Raw genomic sequence first — 17,345 nt, forward strand, 5'->3', positions numbered from 1 at the left:
GTACCTGTCCAGTTTTCCCAGCACCACTTATTGAAGAGGCTGTCCTTTTTCCACTGTACATTCCTGCCTCCTTTATCAAAGATAAGGTGACCATATCTGTGTGGGTTTACCTCTGGGCTTTCTATCCTGTTCCATTGATCTCTCTCTCTATATATTTTGTGCCAGTACCATACTGTCTTGATTACTGTAGCTTTGTAGTATAGTCTGAAGTCAGGGAGCCTGATTCCTCCAGCTCCGTTTTTCATTCTTAAGATTGCTTTGGCTATTTGGGGTCTTTTGTGTTTACACACAAATTGTGAAATTTTTTGATCTAGTTCTGTGAAAAATGCCAGTGGTAGTTTGATAGGGATTGCATTGAATCTGTAGATTGCTTTGGGTAGTAGAGTCATTTTCACAATGTTGATTCTTCCAATCCAAGAACATGGTATATCTCTCCTTCTATTTGTATCATCTTTAATTTCTTTCATCAGTGTCTTATAGTTTTCTGCATACAGGTCTTTGTCTCCTTAGGTAGGTTTATTCCTAGATATTTTATTCTTTTTGTTGCAATGGTAAATGGGAGTGTTTTCTTGATTTCACTTTCAGATTTTTCATCATTAGTGTATAGGAATGCCAGAGATTTCTGCGCATTAATTTTGTATCCTGCTACTTTACCAAATTCATTGATTAGCTCTAGTAGTTTTCTGGTAGCATCTTTAGGATTCTCTATGTATAGTATCATGTCATCTGCAAACAGTGACAGCTTTACTTCTTCTTTTCTGATTTGGATTCCTTTTATTTTATTTTCTTCTCTGATTGCTGTGACTAAAACTTCCAAAACTATGTTGAATAAGAGTGGTGAGAGTGGGCAACCTTGTCTTGTTCCTGATCTCAGTGGAAATGCTTTCAGTTTTTCACCATTGAGGACGATGTTGGCTATGGGTTTATCATATATGGCCTTTATTATGTTGAGGAAAGTTCCCTCTATGCCTACTTTTTGCAGGGTTTTTATCATAAATCGTTGTTGAATTTTGTCAAAAGCTTTCTCTGCATCTATTGAGATGACCATATGGTTTTTCTCCTTCAGTTTGTTAATATGGTGTATCACATTGATTGATTTGCACATATTGAAGAATCCTTGCATCCCTGGGATAAATCCCACTTGATCATGGTGTATGATCCTTTTAATGTGCTGTTGGATTCTGTTTGCTAGTATTTTGTTGAGGATCTTTGCATCTATGTTCATCAGTGATATTGGCCTGTAGTTTTCTTTCTTTGTGACATCCTTGTCTGGTTTTGGTATCAGGGTGATGGTGGCCTTGTAGAATGAGTTTGGGAGTGTTCCTCCCTCTGCTATATTTTGGAAGAGTTTGAGAAGGATAGGTGTTAGCTCTTCTCTAAATGTTTGATAGAATTCGCCTGTGAAGCCATCTGGTCCTGGGCTTTTGTTTGTTGATGGATTTTTAATCACAGTTTCAATTTCAGTGCTTGTGATTGGTCTGTTCATATTTTCTATTTCTTCCTGATTCAGTCTTGGCAGGTTGTTCATTTCTAAGAATTTGTCCATTTCTTCCAGGTTGTCCATTTTATTGGCATAGGGTTGCTTGTAGTAATCTCTCATGATATTTTGTATTTCTGCAGTGTCAGTTACTTCTCCTTTTTCATTTCTAATTCTATTGATCTGAGTCTTCTCCCTTTTTTTCTTGATGAGTCTGGCTAATGGTTTATCAATTTTGTTTATCTTCTCAAAGAACCAGCTTTTCGTTTTATTGATCTTTGCTATCATTTCCTTCATTTCTTTTTCATTGATTTCTGATCTGATCTTTATGATTTCTTTCCTTCTGCTAGCTTTGGGTTTTTTTTGTTCTTCTTTCTCTCAAGCAGTTGTTTTTAAACATGGTACCAAAAACATAAAGGAGAAGATTGATACATTTGATTACATCAAAATAAAAAACTTAATTTTGATTAACGGCACCATGTAAATTTAAAGACAAGTGTGATGGTCAATTTTTTATGTCTGCTTCGGTAAGCTACAGTCTCCATTATTTATTCAAACACTAACCTAGGTGTTGCTGAGAAGGTATTTTGAAGATGCTGTTAAAGTCCATAATTAGTTGACTTTAAGTAAAGGAGATTATTTTAGATTATGTGGGTGGGCTTGGTTTAATCTTTTGGAAGCCCTTAAGATCAGAATTGAGGTTTTCTTGAAGGAGAAGAAATTCTGCCTCATGGACTGCAGCTTCAGTTCATTTGAGCAGGCCTGCCCTATGGATTTTGAACTTATTTACCTAGGCAACCTCTACAATTGCATAAGCCAATTCCCTGCAATAACTCTGTTAACAGATATTTCCTACCGGTTCTGTTTTTCTTGATGAACACTGATTAATACAACTGATAGACTAGAAGAAAATATTTGTGAAATCTAAAAAGGAGTATATTTTAGGATACAAACTTAAAACAGCATTCTAATAATGAGAAAGATCTAGCCTAATAGAAAAATGGGCAAAGGTTACTTTTCAGTTATCTGTTGCTGTGTAACAAACCAGGGTTAAAGCAATAGTTTATTATTTCTCATTATCCGTAGGTTGGAAATCTGTGAGGTCCTTATGCTGGGATCATTTAATCTGCAGTTATCTTGAAGACTCCACTGTGGCTGGAGGGTCCAGGTTGTCTTCACTCAGATGTGTGGCAATGGGTGCTGGATATTGCCTGAGACTCCTCAGCTCTCCTCCACATGATCTCTCATCTTCTGGTAAGTTGGTCTGGGCTTCTTCATAACACTGAGGTGGCAGGGCTAGAAGAGGGTGAGTGTGGGAGCTACAAGAATAGGGTTTATCCCTGGGGAATGAATGGAGAGCGTTCCTGGAAGGGGAGTTTTGATCTTATCTGAAGTATTTAAATGTTTTAATATACAGTTGTGATTTACCTGTGTAATTAAAAAAATATATAAATATTGTTATAGCCTGAATGTTTGTTAACTCCCCTTTCCCACCAAAAATTTTGTAGGTTGAAACCTAATCCCCAATGGTATTTTGGAGGTGGGGCCTTTGGGATCTGATTAGGTCATGAGGGGGGAGCCCTCATGAATGGGATTAGTGTCTTTCTAAAAGAGACCCCAGAGAGCTCCCTCACCTCGTCACCCATGTGAGGATAAAGCAAGAAGACAGCTGTCTATGCACTACAAAGGGGGATCTCACAAGACACTGAATCTGTTGGCACCTTGATCCTGGACTTGCCAGTTTCCAGAACAGTGAGAAATAAATTTCTGTTGTGTATAAGCCACCCAGTCCGTTGTATCAGTTATAGCACCTAGACTGACTCTTTGTCATCTCAACTAAAGTTGCAAAAATGTTACAGCGGACCTGTATTTTTTGTTACCTAGCATTAAGCCAGTAATAGACATCTCATTTCTCTGCCCAAGTTTCCAACTGGAAGAATAATTGTATGAGATGCTTAGTATGATAAATGAGCAAGTATTCAAGGGTGGTTTGGTGTTAGGATCCCAGTTCTGCTGAAACTGTACATTAGGCTTAAACAAAGACACTGTTTTGGTTTTTGGGGATCACTGACAATAGAAGTCTATGTTAACCTCACCACTGGAGCCTTTATCTTCTGATCTTCATTTTCATGGTTGCATTATGAAATCTGGATGTCAGAGTTATTGATGACTGTGCCATAACTTGTAAGAAATGGTAGGCTGTCTGAGGCCACCATAAATTGGGACCCATTTCTGTTGCTATGCATTATGTTTCTAATACAGGAAGTGTTCTGAGACTCTTTTATTTCAACTAAAAAGGGGAAGTGCTTTTCTTTGCATTTGGCAAATATAAAAAAAAAAGGGAAGCACTTCTAGTTTGAAGAAGAATTGATCTAATATTATGATGTGTATCCAGTTCCTTCGTATCTAGGCTAGAAATGGACACGAGTTTTATCAGGATAGGCTTTGCTGAAAGCAAAACCAGGAACAGAAATGCTGATGGGAAGTGTACCATGATAGGTTTGATGGGCAATAAAAAAGAAGAACATTTCCTTCCTCTGCTGAGAGCAACCTTTTGACGAAGTTCTTTCACTGTGAACCTGACTTGGTCTACCATATGATTCTCTGCAGTATGTTGTTCCTAGAAAGGTGGAGAGTGAAGGACAGATGATTCAAATGGCACAGAAGAAAGGGAACAACTGCAACTTGGGTTGCCCACTGCTTAGTGCTCTCAGCAGAAGTCAGATTGAGTAAAACAAAGACCCCTACTAGTAAGGTAGAATTGGAAAGGAACAATTGACTTTATAGGTATCTTTAAAAGTTGTTGGTCTTGAAGATTGTGCTGTGAAATGTCTTCAGCTTGACCTGAGCACATATACAACAATGATAATGAACTCTAACAGCAGCCAGAGCATCATACTTCTCTACTGCAGATGCTGCTTATGAATATCTGGGAAATTGGGCAGTGACCAGATAAGTACAGGTGTACCTTGGAGATATTATGGGTTCGGTTCCAGACTACCACGGTAAAGCGAATATTGTGATAAAGCAAGTCACACAATTTTTTTGGTTTATCAGTGTATATAAAAGTTATGCTTACAATATACTATAGTCTAATAAGTGTGCAATAGCATTATGTCTAAAAAGTGCATGTCTTAATTAAAAAATACTTTATTGCTAAAAAATGCTAACCATCGTCTGAGTCTTCAGTGAGTCTTAATATTTTGCTGGTGGAGGGTTTGAAATATTGCAAGAATTACCAAAATGTGATTCAGAGACACAAAGTGGGCAAATAATGTTGGAAAAATGGCACCAATAGACTTGCTTGAAGTAAGGTTGCCACAAACCTTCAATTTGTAAAAAATGCAATATCTGCAAAGAGTAGTAAAGTGAAGTGTAAAGAAGGTATGTCTGTAGAGGACACATTTTTATTTCTTCCTTTTTACTATGAGGAGGATGCAGAATGAAATAAAAAATGAGCTTATGAAAAATAAGCTTTTTTTCTTTTAAGCTGTAGCCATGTTTATGTGTAAGGACCTGACACTATTTGACATGAGGTAGAGACATTGAGAAGCAGTTAGTTAAAATCAATTTTCACAGACTTTTCAAAGTGGCTCTTTTAAAAGGACCCTTCCTTAGGCCAATAATTGAATCGTCCAATTGGGACCATAAGTCCCTGATGTGATAACTGTGGAATTTTCTCTTTAATAATGAATGTTTATTTGTCCTGATGTGGAAATTAATCTTGAATGCATGTTAATGCATTAATGCAGAATAGCATGCTCTTAAGGGTCATGTTGTTCCTGTGGTTTCCTTTAGAGATATAACGATGCTCCACCTTTCCAAGGTTAGAAGGAGCAGAAGTTTAGAGATAAGTGTTTATATAACCATTATGTAGATTTTTGGTAGCTCCCCTCCTTGCCCCCAGCTGCATTTTTGCTGAGAAATATGTTTCATTTTCTTTGCTGACATCCATCTGACGGTGACTAGTGGGGTGAAGGTGGTGGGCACATAGACAAACTTCTTAGAAATAGAGATTTAATGATTCCTTTATTATCAACCTTATTCTGTATGAGGTGAACTAATTGAGAGTTAATTGATTGACTTCTACTGGCCAAAGCTGAATATGAAATGAGATTCTTAGACTGTTTTAGAAGCTTCTATTTTTGTCCAATAATAACCACCCTCTATACCTAAAAATATTGAGTTACAGTTGCTTCATTGCAGACTGGAAACTTTTAGCGTTCTCCTTTGCCTGCTAAATTAGGGGCATAACATAGGAATATACCTAATGCTAAATTGGGAATATGGACTTGAACTCTCTATTGCTTTCACCCTGGCGCCCCTCCCCTCACATGGGAGGTGCTTAGTATGTGTTCAGTAAAGACTGTGGAAAGGATTTCTCAGTTTGGGAATGTATTACTGGGTGTGAATATGGAGAAATCATTCATAGATTGGTAGATTACTATTGTGTGATTTTAAAAAATGCATCATGGGGTACATATAACTCTATGGAATGCTAAATTTGGATATGGACTTAGAATATCTCATTGTGTAACAATTTGATTACTTTCAGCTTTCTTCTTCTGACTGGGAACTGATTTCACCAGTTTTATAAACCCCAAGTACAGTGTTAATGGTGGTTGCAACAGTAACGTGCTGGAGACATGAAGCTACTTAAAACAATCTAGTCTTTGTTTCTTTTTGTGAATAATTTCTGGAAGGAAATGGATTCCCAGTTCTCAGATGTAATTTAGCTGTCTTTAGGATGCAATTTCTAGAAAGCTGCAGAGTCATGCTGGGTAATACATTTGGCTCAAGAAGTTTTCCAGATTAAATTGTCTGTGTGAGAAGTGTAAAAGCATATATATTCTGGAAGTGCAGCCTAATTGTGTCACATCCTTGGCTTTTCAGTTGCAAGTTAAATATTATATATGTGTTTGAAAAAAAACTTCTAGTTAAGAATTATGGATTAAAGGTGTTTTGTCTCCATTTCATTCACTCAGAAATTGCCATAATAAACATGTCATTAAGATGTTTTCAACAAAAGAGCAATTCTCTTCTAAGAAATTTTCAGCCTACCACCTTGACCAAATGAATCAAAATGGCCAGTTTAAAAATAATTATGCTTTCTTTTCTTTCCCTTAAATAAAGTTACCTGCCTGAAGTCATGGGATTAATAATAATATTCCTAGATTCATTTCATGATTGCAGATGACATTCATTGAATGAATAAATGGCTACTCTTGACCTCCCGTTGTCCATCTTTGAGACAGTTTCCCTGAGAACAAACCGTGAATTAAAGAAACACTGAAGTGTTTATTTAGTAGAATCTGTGCTATTATTGTCATAGATGTAAGTGCTATATTACAATTGTTCTATTCCTTTCTCTTGAAATCTTACAGCCTGACTTTAAGCTCTTCTGTTCTATTACTTTTCTTTCCTCTTGGAAGCACTTACCTTTAATCTCCAGGAGAGTGTTAAGCAGATTCAATTAAAACTGCATGACAACCCTGACACAGTCGCCAGGGGAGTGCTAATGCAGAAACCACCAAAGCAGCTTATCTTAGAGTTTCCAAATAAACCTGAAAATTATATAATGAGTGGATTTGCTACTGCACATAAGATTTAGAGTAGTTGAAGTTTTGAATTGCCCTCGGAAGTGGGGAAAAAATCACTTGATTTGGGGGAATAGAATTTTCACAAAAATCTGAAGTGCTATGAAACAGTCAGGGCATTTGGATTCCAGACTTGCATGGTTTGGTGTTTCTAGTACTTCATTTGTCAAATAATTTATGGGACATTTGTCAGGTATGACATTTGTCAAGTAAATTTTGAGGATTAAACAAGGATATCTCAGCAAAGCCTCAGAAATATGTTAAAGGCAATTCAACTATTTGTTCAACTGAATGCCAATGCCTTTGATCCAGGAAGAAAAAGATTTTGAGGAGTTCACATAACTGCCAGGGAATCTTCTTATATGTATCCTTGGAGCTTTCAGGCTTAGAGTGACTAAATTGGAAAAGAAGCACCTCTGTCCTCCCTATCTTTCTTTATATCAGATACCTGAGAATTGTCCTTGATTTTTCTCTCATTCACCAACCCTGTATTTCATCTAATTAATCACTATGCCTCTTAAATATCTCTGGAACCACTTGACATGCTCCACCTTGATTGCCACTACCATGTTTAAGCCATCATCATATCTCACATCTGGTCTCACCTCATTCTATTCCATTCTCTACACTTTCAGAATGATTTAAATAAAATGAACATTGGATTAGATCTCTTTTATACCTAAAATCTTTCAGTGTCCCCCCACCTCATCAAACTAAAGTTCAAACTTCTTATTCTTCCTATTTTATGCTCTTTGATCTCATTCATACTTCTTTCTTAACTTCCTCTCTCTCTTTTCTCCTCCACATTTTGTTCATTCAGGCCTTGGGAAACCACACTGAGTAGACCGTTATTAATGTGGTGAAGGAAACTTACCTGGAAAGGGACCATGAATTATAGAAATGGGAGATGGTTTTATTTTGTACCTTTTTTGTAGAAGGCTTGACCAGGAAGTCAACTTGGATGTCTCATATGCTATAAACCAGAATGTCCTTATCTTCTTTTCAGTAATCTCAGAGCCCTAAATAATTACTAAAAAGAGACTCTGATGCAAGAAAAGAGACAAAGATACATTATAGAAATAATAAAAAAATCTTTGAGCACAAACTTCAGGCTTCTTAAATCTAATCAAATAAAACCTGGCGGAGTCAGAGACCTAAATACTGTTTATGAAAAAAATGTTTTGGGCTTGGGAATTTTGATATGACCTTGCTTTGTAGGTAGCTAAATTCATATAAATATGCCCCAGGATCGGGACTTCAAGAAGTTATCTGATTTAAATGTTTTTCTTGTGGCAGAAAAATGCTTTCGTCAATTAGTACAGATTGTTATTGATGTTTCCAAGAAATTTCACAACTTTTTTGACAGTATACTCCAGAGTTCCAATGTCAAGGCCAAGAATTTCTTTCTTATGCCTACTCAAGCTCTTGCCCTCACTCTAATTTTAGCACATTTCCTCTCATTATTTCCTTGATCAAGATGCAGAATAATTTGGTTGATTTTTTTACTTGCTATGACACTTCCCATGAAATCTCTCCCAGGCTTTTCTTTTCCAGTTTAAACAACCTTGGTATCTTTACTCTTTTTTCCAAATAACTGCTTTTCATTTTCTTTTCCTCAGTGTATTTTACTTTTTTTGCTCTCCTTTAGCCCCTCTCAAATTTCTTCATATTCATTTTAAACTGCAAAGACAAACACTGGACACAGTATTCTATTAGGGTCAGGCCATTGCCAAGAAGAGGAAGGTTGCTTCCTGACTCCTGGCAAGTTGCATCCCTGTTAATACATCCTGGTATCCTACTACTTTTTTATTTTAGTCTTCCAATAACATTATCTTCAAAAGCACTTGTTCAGTGTCTATGTGCAGAGCCAGCTTGCAAAAGTATAGAAATTCAGATGTTCATCTGTTCCTGTCAGACTCTTTCTAGGAATAAACAAACACTCAGTGTTGAGAGCCAAAGGGATACAAATAAGGACGATTGTAAAACCAAAATTAAGATTTTCTCAGTGGAAGTTAGTGAGAAAGTTAGAGTCTAGGATGCTATTTCTGTCTAAACTTGCTGGAAATATAAGGAAAGAGCAGTACAACAAAGGCAGGTTTATTTAGCTCTGAACCTTTGGTTATAAGCTGGAAAATTCAGTCCACTCTCTGAATGTAGGGGAACTACATATGGGTCTTTCTTTTAAAATAAATTTTTAATTTATTTTTTACTTTTTTTGGCCACGCGGCGAGGCATGCGGGATCTTATTTCCCCGACCAGGGTTCGAACCCATGCCCCCTGCAGTGGAAGTGCAGAGTCTTAACCACTGGACTGCCAGGGAAGTCCCATATGGGTCTTTCACTGCCAAGCCTGAAGGTCCTTCCTTGGCCCAGAGTGGTTCAGTGTGTTCCTTCTGTTTTGGTGCAAGATTGGAGCATTTAACCTGAGTTCCTTGTCTTTTCTGGCTGACACTACTCTGTTCCATGGATGCTTTTTCTCTCCTTGAGTCTCTTAAACTTACTTTTTCTTTCTTGCCCATGAAGACAAAAATGCTTGCTCCTTCTATGTCAAGGATGCAATCACCCTCACTAAAAGGAAATAAAGAATTAGGAAGATTTTTTTAAAAAGCAGGGGGAAGGTACACAGTTTACAAAAATTGGCCTTTGAGATGAGAGCTATTGCTATAAAATATTTCTGCTGTCACCTTTTAGCCCTGGGTATAGGGTATCCCAAAACTACAGAATCTTTCTGATTTTACCCTCAGAAGTAATCAGGGCCAATTTATGAAAGAAAAATAGAGCAATGATGAATCCTTGGCTCAAGTGGAAAGTGCATGTATCTTTGAGGCTTCCCAGTCAACTTTACTTGGTTCACTAAGTTTTTGGTCTTATTTCCTCAGCATTTCTCAATGTCTGCATAGATGTTTGATAATGTGAGGACATAGTTTAAGGAAATCCCTTTTTTAAAACAGTGAGCCATTTGTAATTCAGAAAAGATCCTCAGGAGATTCTATACTCTTGAGTTTTGATGAAAATCATGGATTTTGATCATGAGTATTAACTTGAGAAAATTCTCTTTTATCATATGAAGATGAGGTAAATTAAAAAAAATGTGCAAAGAGTCATAGACTACAGTATTTATTACAATTAATAAAAAATCTGTTATTGTAAAGAATATAAGTTTAACTTACTCATAAAAAATTACCTCATTTTCCTCTTTTACTTTCCAAAGGTTAACAGTCCATGGTCTGAGTCAATTGGCATTTATAATTTAGAAAAAGTAAGTAGGTCTTATCAGGAAAGAGAAACAGAAAATTATTTTCCTACATCTCCAGATTTAGGACAGCTTGGATGTTATTTTAACATGGTAATTTCAATTTAAAAAAAGGTGATTCAGTGTTATAACAAATACACTCACTGTAGTCATAGTTAGAATTTTCAGGAAATTAAAATGGAATTACTACCCTTTAAAAGATAATAGTGGCTGTGCTCTAAAGTATTATCAAAAACTTCAGTGGTATCAGCACCGACATCATGGTTGGTGAACAGTGAGGAGTCGATAAGGGAATTGTTAACTATGCGGTGAAGAGTTGGCAGAGAAGCCCATCCTGTGTTGCATGATGTAGCAGGGTTGAATGTGCATATCTGGATCTCTGCTCTTCAAGATGCTCTTGTCAGATCCCTGCAGGTAATTCTTCATTTTAATCTACTCTTTGGTGGTTCAAAAACACAACTTACTCTGCTAATGCTGGCCTCGTTCTTCAACTAGAGAGGAGTTAGAATCTGAGAACTGATAGATCAGACTCCCTGGAACTGGAGGAGATATTAGAAAACAGGTAATCCGAAGAGTCCTTTTACATATAAGACCAGTTAAGATCAAAAAAGAAGAAAGGCAGATTCCTTTTCCAGGGTCTCACCATAAAGTATCACAAAAAAAGGCCTGGGATTCTGGTCTATTGAGTCAAGGGCTTGTTTGACTCTACCAACTGACTCTAAAGTTTCACTCCTGTTTACTTTGTGATAAAATGTGAACACAGAGGACTAATGAAGAGTTTCAATTGTATTTACAAGGAAAGTATTTCTATTAATACCCTGTTTTTCAGCACAAGTCTCACCTCTGAAAGCCTTCCTTAAATAACATTATGCCATCCTGATCACTCCCTTGAGCTTAGCCCCACCAGGATTTATATTAAATTAATTTTTTCTCATCACCACATTATTGCTTAGATGTTAGTAATTATTGCCAATTGTTTTAGCTATGCACAATTTATTTCCCTGAATGGAATTTAAGGTCACAAGAGCTGACCTTCCACTTGTCTTAGATCTCCCATTGTCTAAACCATGTTGGGTTCTGAAACAATGCAGAATATATTCAGAATGTATAAATTGCATACAGGATACACAAGTAAATTGAAAAAAAATATGTTACCACTTACCACTCTAAGATTGAAAAGCTAATAATTTCAAGTTGAAATTATCTATGTTATCAGTTTTCTTTATTGGTTATCTGAGGGTTGATTATCTATCTGTATAGATATGGCCATATAAGTTGGTGAAATATTGATATATTTCTACACTGTTGGTAAAAAGCCACTACGTCCCCTCCACTCCATCCTCTCCATCCCTTCCCCTCAGGGATATCCTAGAGTTCTCTATGATACAGAAAACAAAGGGTTAATGCTGGCAACAGAGTCTTCCCAAGACCCTGCACAGCAGCACTGCTGGTATCTAAGCTTATTGGATTTAGAATATTGTGGGCAAGTTGACAAAACACTCTTATAGCTGGCCTGAATTTTTCTGTGTAAAAGCTGAAACTAATCACTGAATAAATAAATATTCCAGTTTCTCAGCCAATGCGATCTGTTAAGTTCTTCAGTTAAGTTTATGTTGGATGATAGATTAAATGGCTCCTCAAACACCAATATGCCCACCATGTGATACTGCTTTCAAGGCTCTGTTGACTGCTCTGGCCAAGTTCAGTAACATTTTCTTAATATTTAAATCCCAGAAATATTTTTCAGTCTCCATCTTAACTTTTCTGAGACATGTGATACAATTGACTGCTCCCTGTTTTGAAACTTATTTTGGCATCTGCAAGGCCACTGTGTTTTGGTCTCCTTTCTCACCAACTGTTACTTTTCAGTCTACTTCACCAGATTCTCTTGTTCTGTTATCTCCTAAAACTTGGTGTGGTTCAGAATCTGTTCTTGGTCTTTTCCTTTTCTTAAAGGGTAATACACTGTTATCTCTTTGCATGACTTTAATCCATCCGGATGCACTGATGACTCCCCAGTCTGTATCTCTCCTTCAGCCTTCTCTTCTGTTTTATTCCTCCTGCTTTCCCCATTCACTTTCCCAAACCTGAATGCTTTTCTCTCCACACCTCCCACATCCAGTTAATCTTCAAGAAACAATATTTGTTTATATCTCTTAAGTTTGCACTTTCCTTTTTGCTGGGATTATTTCTCACTAGGATTAGTTCAGATTTTCATCTTTCATGTTTTATTTATGTATTATTTCAGTAACCTTCAAAATAAACTGCAAGTTATTTGCTTATATGGCTCTCTCCTTTACAAGATCATGAACTTCTGGGGTGCAAGGATTGTGCCTCTGTCATCCCTATCTTCCTAGTACCTAATAATATCTGCTACGTAGTAGGTGCTCTATAAATGCTTGTTGAGTGAACGGTACGCTATATCTGAATTCACCTTTTGGGGAAGTTCTTTTGCCTCTTTCCCTTTGCGTATGACTTCAGTGTCAGTGTAACCTGTTTTTTTTACCATTTCTTATGTCTGAGAATTGAGCTTATTATCTTTGAAATGCCGATTGACCATATTGGTATCAGTTCAGCCAGAGCTACCTTAAAGCAAGTTTGGCCCGCAGTGAGCATCTTGTTGTAAATGACCAGCTTTGAAAGGTTCCTCTGTGAATCTAATCAATCTCTGTGAGTAGCGACATCTTGCACTGTTGCTTTCCAGGAAGCTGCCAGATGGCTCAAGAAAAGCATCCTTATTTAAAATCCTTTCAGAGGTGTCTGGGGAAAATGTTGTGGGCAAGTATTCAAACAAGATCAGTAAATGAAGTCGTGACTAGGGAAAGAATATCATTTAACTTACCTATCCCCAGCTGGTCCTTATGCTTGCTTCTGAGCAAAGAGAAGTCTGATTTACTGACTCATCACAGTCCTTAAACTGTGATTTTTAATTCCTAAGAGCCATCTCCAGTGAGCAGGCTACAAACACACCTCTTAACAAAACCTTTAAAATATGACTGAGGGATGGGATTATATTGCTACTATGGTTTTAGTTAAAGGAAGACAAATGGATGGTAACACATTGCTCCTCAAATATAAACAAGCTTCGGGTGATAAATTCTCAATATATGAGAGCTCATAAAAAGAGTGGACAACAGTGAATAGACTTATTTGAAGAAAAAAGGGCTCAGTGTTTGCTTCCCCTAAGGTTTTCATTGTTTTTTCTTCAATCTTTAATGTGACCACATCAAAAGAGCTGAAGATATTAAAAAGAATTGGAAGTAAGACAAATTCAATTCCATGAGTAGAAGTTTCTAGGACGTTTCCTGGTCCTGGGTAGATCAAATCACACCAATAAATTCAGCGTCTTCCACATGTGGAGCTGGATTACCCCAGAGATCAATGGTAAGTGTATAAGGACCTATTTTTAAGGGCGTGGAAAAGCAGAAATAACTTGCATTTTTCTCTATACTTTTCTCAAAAATGAGGAATGAAGAACATATCCTCTCTCAAAGGTGTAACCTAAACTTACCCTAAAAGCTTTATTTTTTTGTACTTTGAAGCACATAAGTAGCTAAAGCTTATTTTCTTCTTATAAATTGAACTTTTGTACTCCAGTGTGAAGAACTGAGAATATAATCAATTCTATTTCGTTGTGCTGGTTGAGCAGTCAGAGTTTTAATTTAGTCCCGTTTTTGATCTGAAAGCAGTTTTCTCATGAGCTGGTGGATTTGGGCAGTGATTCTGACACATGGATTCTCTTGAGTTCCCTTGTAGAGGTTTGTTGCAGATGGGCAAGCTGACCCTGAGGATTTGTCTGTTCTGTCTGGGCCGGGGTGGCTTACTGGCCATCTGTGAGTAATTATGCATAATATTGATACCTGGGCATGGGAGCTATTTTATTGCCAGATGTGATCATTAAAAGGAAACTTTCAGAAAAACTGGAGAGAAGCCCAGCTTATAAAGTAGTATTTTTTCCTTGAAATACAAAAGGTTTTGAGAAAATAAATTGCATTATCACAAGCATAGTGAGTAGTTAATAAATCTAGGGAGAATTTTTAAGTAACACTTCCTTCATGGAAAGGTAGTTAACTAATCCTTCTCCCCAAAAGTGCTGACAAAAGGGTTTCCTTCATTTGTTCTTTTATTCACTTCGATATGCCAGGGATGCCACTTAAGTCATCCATTGGTATTTACTTCAGAGAGTATATCCCAAAATTGTGTTAGATAAGAACCATTCTAATTTGCTGATCTATTTGTCAGAGTTTACTGGTATTTACATAGAAAAATGTCAGATTGGGAAGATTCCAGAAGATGGCACCATCACAAGCATCATCTTTCTGACCAGAAAAAGACCTCTTTCTCCTCTTTCTGCTCTGCCTTTGGCTTCTGCATCTTTGTATAGCTTCTCTCTAATATACAGTTGAAAGTATGCCCCCATGCTGCTCTGCTTCTTTTATGTCCCTACTTTCATTTCACCCATTCATGACCTTTTACATTAATGCTTAGAGGAAAGCACCAGAAAAATAAAGAGCATTTAGCTAAAATGAAATCACTTTATATTTAATCTTTTAATAGCTTTTATTCTCCCATCAGTAGAAACAACTTGCCAAAAAATCACAAACATACACAGTTAAGGCAAAGTGTATTCAGAGTGCATAATCACAACCTGTTATTCATCTGTGTGGAAGTATTTAATCGAGACATGTTAAATCAGAGATTATACAAATTAATATGACATTCATGTTTTAAAATTTCTTCAAGAGAGAAAAGCTACCTTTGAAGTTGGAATAAAATTAAAAAAATTGTCTTTTATGTATCAAATACATCTCATCTAGAGAATGATAGGTACATGTGTTTAGTATTTTACATGTGAATGACCTGCAAAAAGCCATGACATTTATCCAAGCAGAATAAAAGGAAATTAAAAGTGCAGAAAGAATATCTGTAGAATGAATACATACACGGACACAAACACACACACATGCATACTTAAAATGTATACATGAAAATGCCCAAAGCAAAGAGAATTAATTTATTTCAGTTCAAAAAATAAAAGCCAATAATTTGGCTTATTAGTGAGTTCAAGGGAAGTGACCTGGTAGCTATGCTACAGAGGGGAATATTTTTCTTTTTTCAGAGTAAGTCGGTACACATATTTGTGGATAGTGTCTTTTATGTAAGAATTTGTTCTAGTCTGTTTCAGTGTTGGTTTTAAAAAGGTTTGTTTTGAATTCTTTGTCTCCAACGGTTGAGGTTTATTTTTCAGACAAAGAACTTCTGGTTTAACTATTGGTGAATATCTATAAACATTGCTGCTTCATGTTGTGATCTGTTTAACATAATCAATGTCTGTTTGGATATCTTAGAGAACTTTTGGTTTGTGTGATCTATTTCTGCTTTGCTGGATCTACTTTGATCAAGTTAACCAGATAGCTGCCAACTGCCATTTTTAACATGAAACATGGTGCCACAGGTGTGTTAGGTCCACAACTGTTAGTTTTCCCCTCATCCTGTTTAGCACTTTCCTTTGTTACATGTAGGCAAATAAAATAAAAGCCAAGAACATCTGGAAACAATCAGCAAACAACAGTTTGAAAATTTCTGCTTCGTTTAAACTCATCCTTCAGAAAAGACTATTCGTAGGATAATTAAATTTACATTTTAATTTCATCTGGAAAGTTTATCTACATGACATCTCTAAGACTATAAATTCCCCACTTACATTGCCATTGTCGTAACTTAGCAGTAACTTTACATAGATGCCCTTCCTCCTCAAAACATATACATCCAGTCATACAAGTTTCTTCCTAAAACATAAAACGGGGAATCCTGTCATTCTGTACTTTACAAACCTCCAGAGTCTTCCAATGATGTGCTGACAAAATTCAAGCTCACTAGTTTCAAATTCAACATTCACCGTGTGCTGGGATCCATCTGGTCTCACCTCGATCTCATCCCTTCACACATTATGTGGTGCAACCACATCTTTCCATTTCACTATATGTGCTTTTTCTTTGCTTCCTTCCTTCTTCCTCCTCTTCTCCTTCTTCTTCTTCTTCTTCTCTTTCTCCCTTTCCCTCTAGCTCTTCCCCTCCCCTCCGTACCCCCTCCTTCTTCTTCTATCATCATCATTATTATTATTTTAATTTTTACTGGCAGTTTATTCAATTTTCAAATTCACCTCTATCTCTCCCTCCTCCATTACAACAAATTGCTATTTCCTTTGGGCTTCTGTTGAACATTGCTCATATCCTTATGATGTAATTGTTTTCATTCTTAGCTTACAGATGACTGCACATCACTTTCTTCTGCTAAATTTTGAGTTTCTTGAGCACAGGGTCCACATCTTATTCACCATTGTATCTCAATGCTTAGCATCATGGTGCTGTGAAAGGAACGCCACATTAAAAAGGAACAAAATAAAAATTAGTAAAGGGAAAAAAAGAATGAATGCATGAAAGACCCAGGGTCACCTTGTTACAAAAAGAAAAAAAAAATGAGTTACATGACCAAGACGTGTCACATTTAAAATTACTTAATTATTCTTTTAAATGAGAGCTATCAATGGCTATCAAGGGAAACTCAGATTAAAAAAAAAAATTATTTAGGAGACTGGTTTTGGCAACATAAAACCGGGCTGGATGGATTGTAGTTCTGAAGCAATATGAGAATTCCTAGTTCTTATATATGCCATTATTAAAATATGATTTCTTAAACATTTTAATGTTATGTGTGTTTTATGGAATTCGTATCTGCAAATCTGTAGTTATCTATCAGGCTCCTATTTGGTAAGAAATGATGGAGAGATGGCACTCATGGTCTCAGGCAGTATACTTAGGACTTGGGCTCATGACTCTAGTCTGAATTTAAACTTTCTTCAGGGGCCCTGAAGAAAGTGCTGTTTCATCCTGGCAGTGATTGTAGAAATACAGTTGCAAATTAGGGCCGCAGTGGATATGGATATCACTAAGAAGAGGAGTTTGAAGGCGTACACAAGAGCTGGGTTATCAGGGGCAAGAAGAAAGAAAGATTATTTA

General features: G+C 36.6%; 1 long non-coding RNA gene across 2 annotated transcripts in view; it reads left to right on the plus strand.

The window, feature by feature from the left end:
• The window catches only part of LOC137225340 (uncharacterized), a 202,191-nt gene that overhangs the window by 90,043 nt on the left and 94,803 nt on the right, over positions 1-17,345 (plus strand). For both annotated transcript variants that reach the window (XR_010943804.1, XR_010943805.1), the window contains one exon: positions 2,564-2,731. This is a non-coding gene — a long non-coding RNA (uncharacterized lncRNA). The remainder of the gene's footprint in view (positions 1-2,563; positions 2,732-17,345) is intronic.

This window comes from Pseudorca crassidens, chromosome 5 (assembly GCF_039906515.1).
Source record: "Pseudorca crassidens isolate mPseCra1 chromosome 5, mPseCra1.hap1, whole genome shotgun sequence".
Taxonomy (NCBI): domain Eukaryota; kingdom Metazoa; phylum Chordata; class Mammalia; order Artiodactyla; family Delphinidae; genus Pseudorca; species Pseudorca crassidens.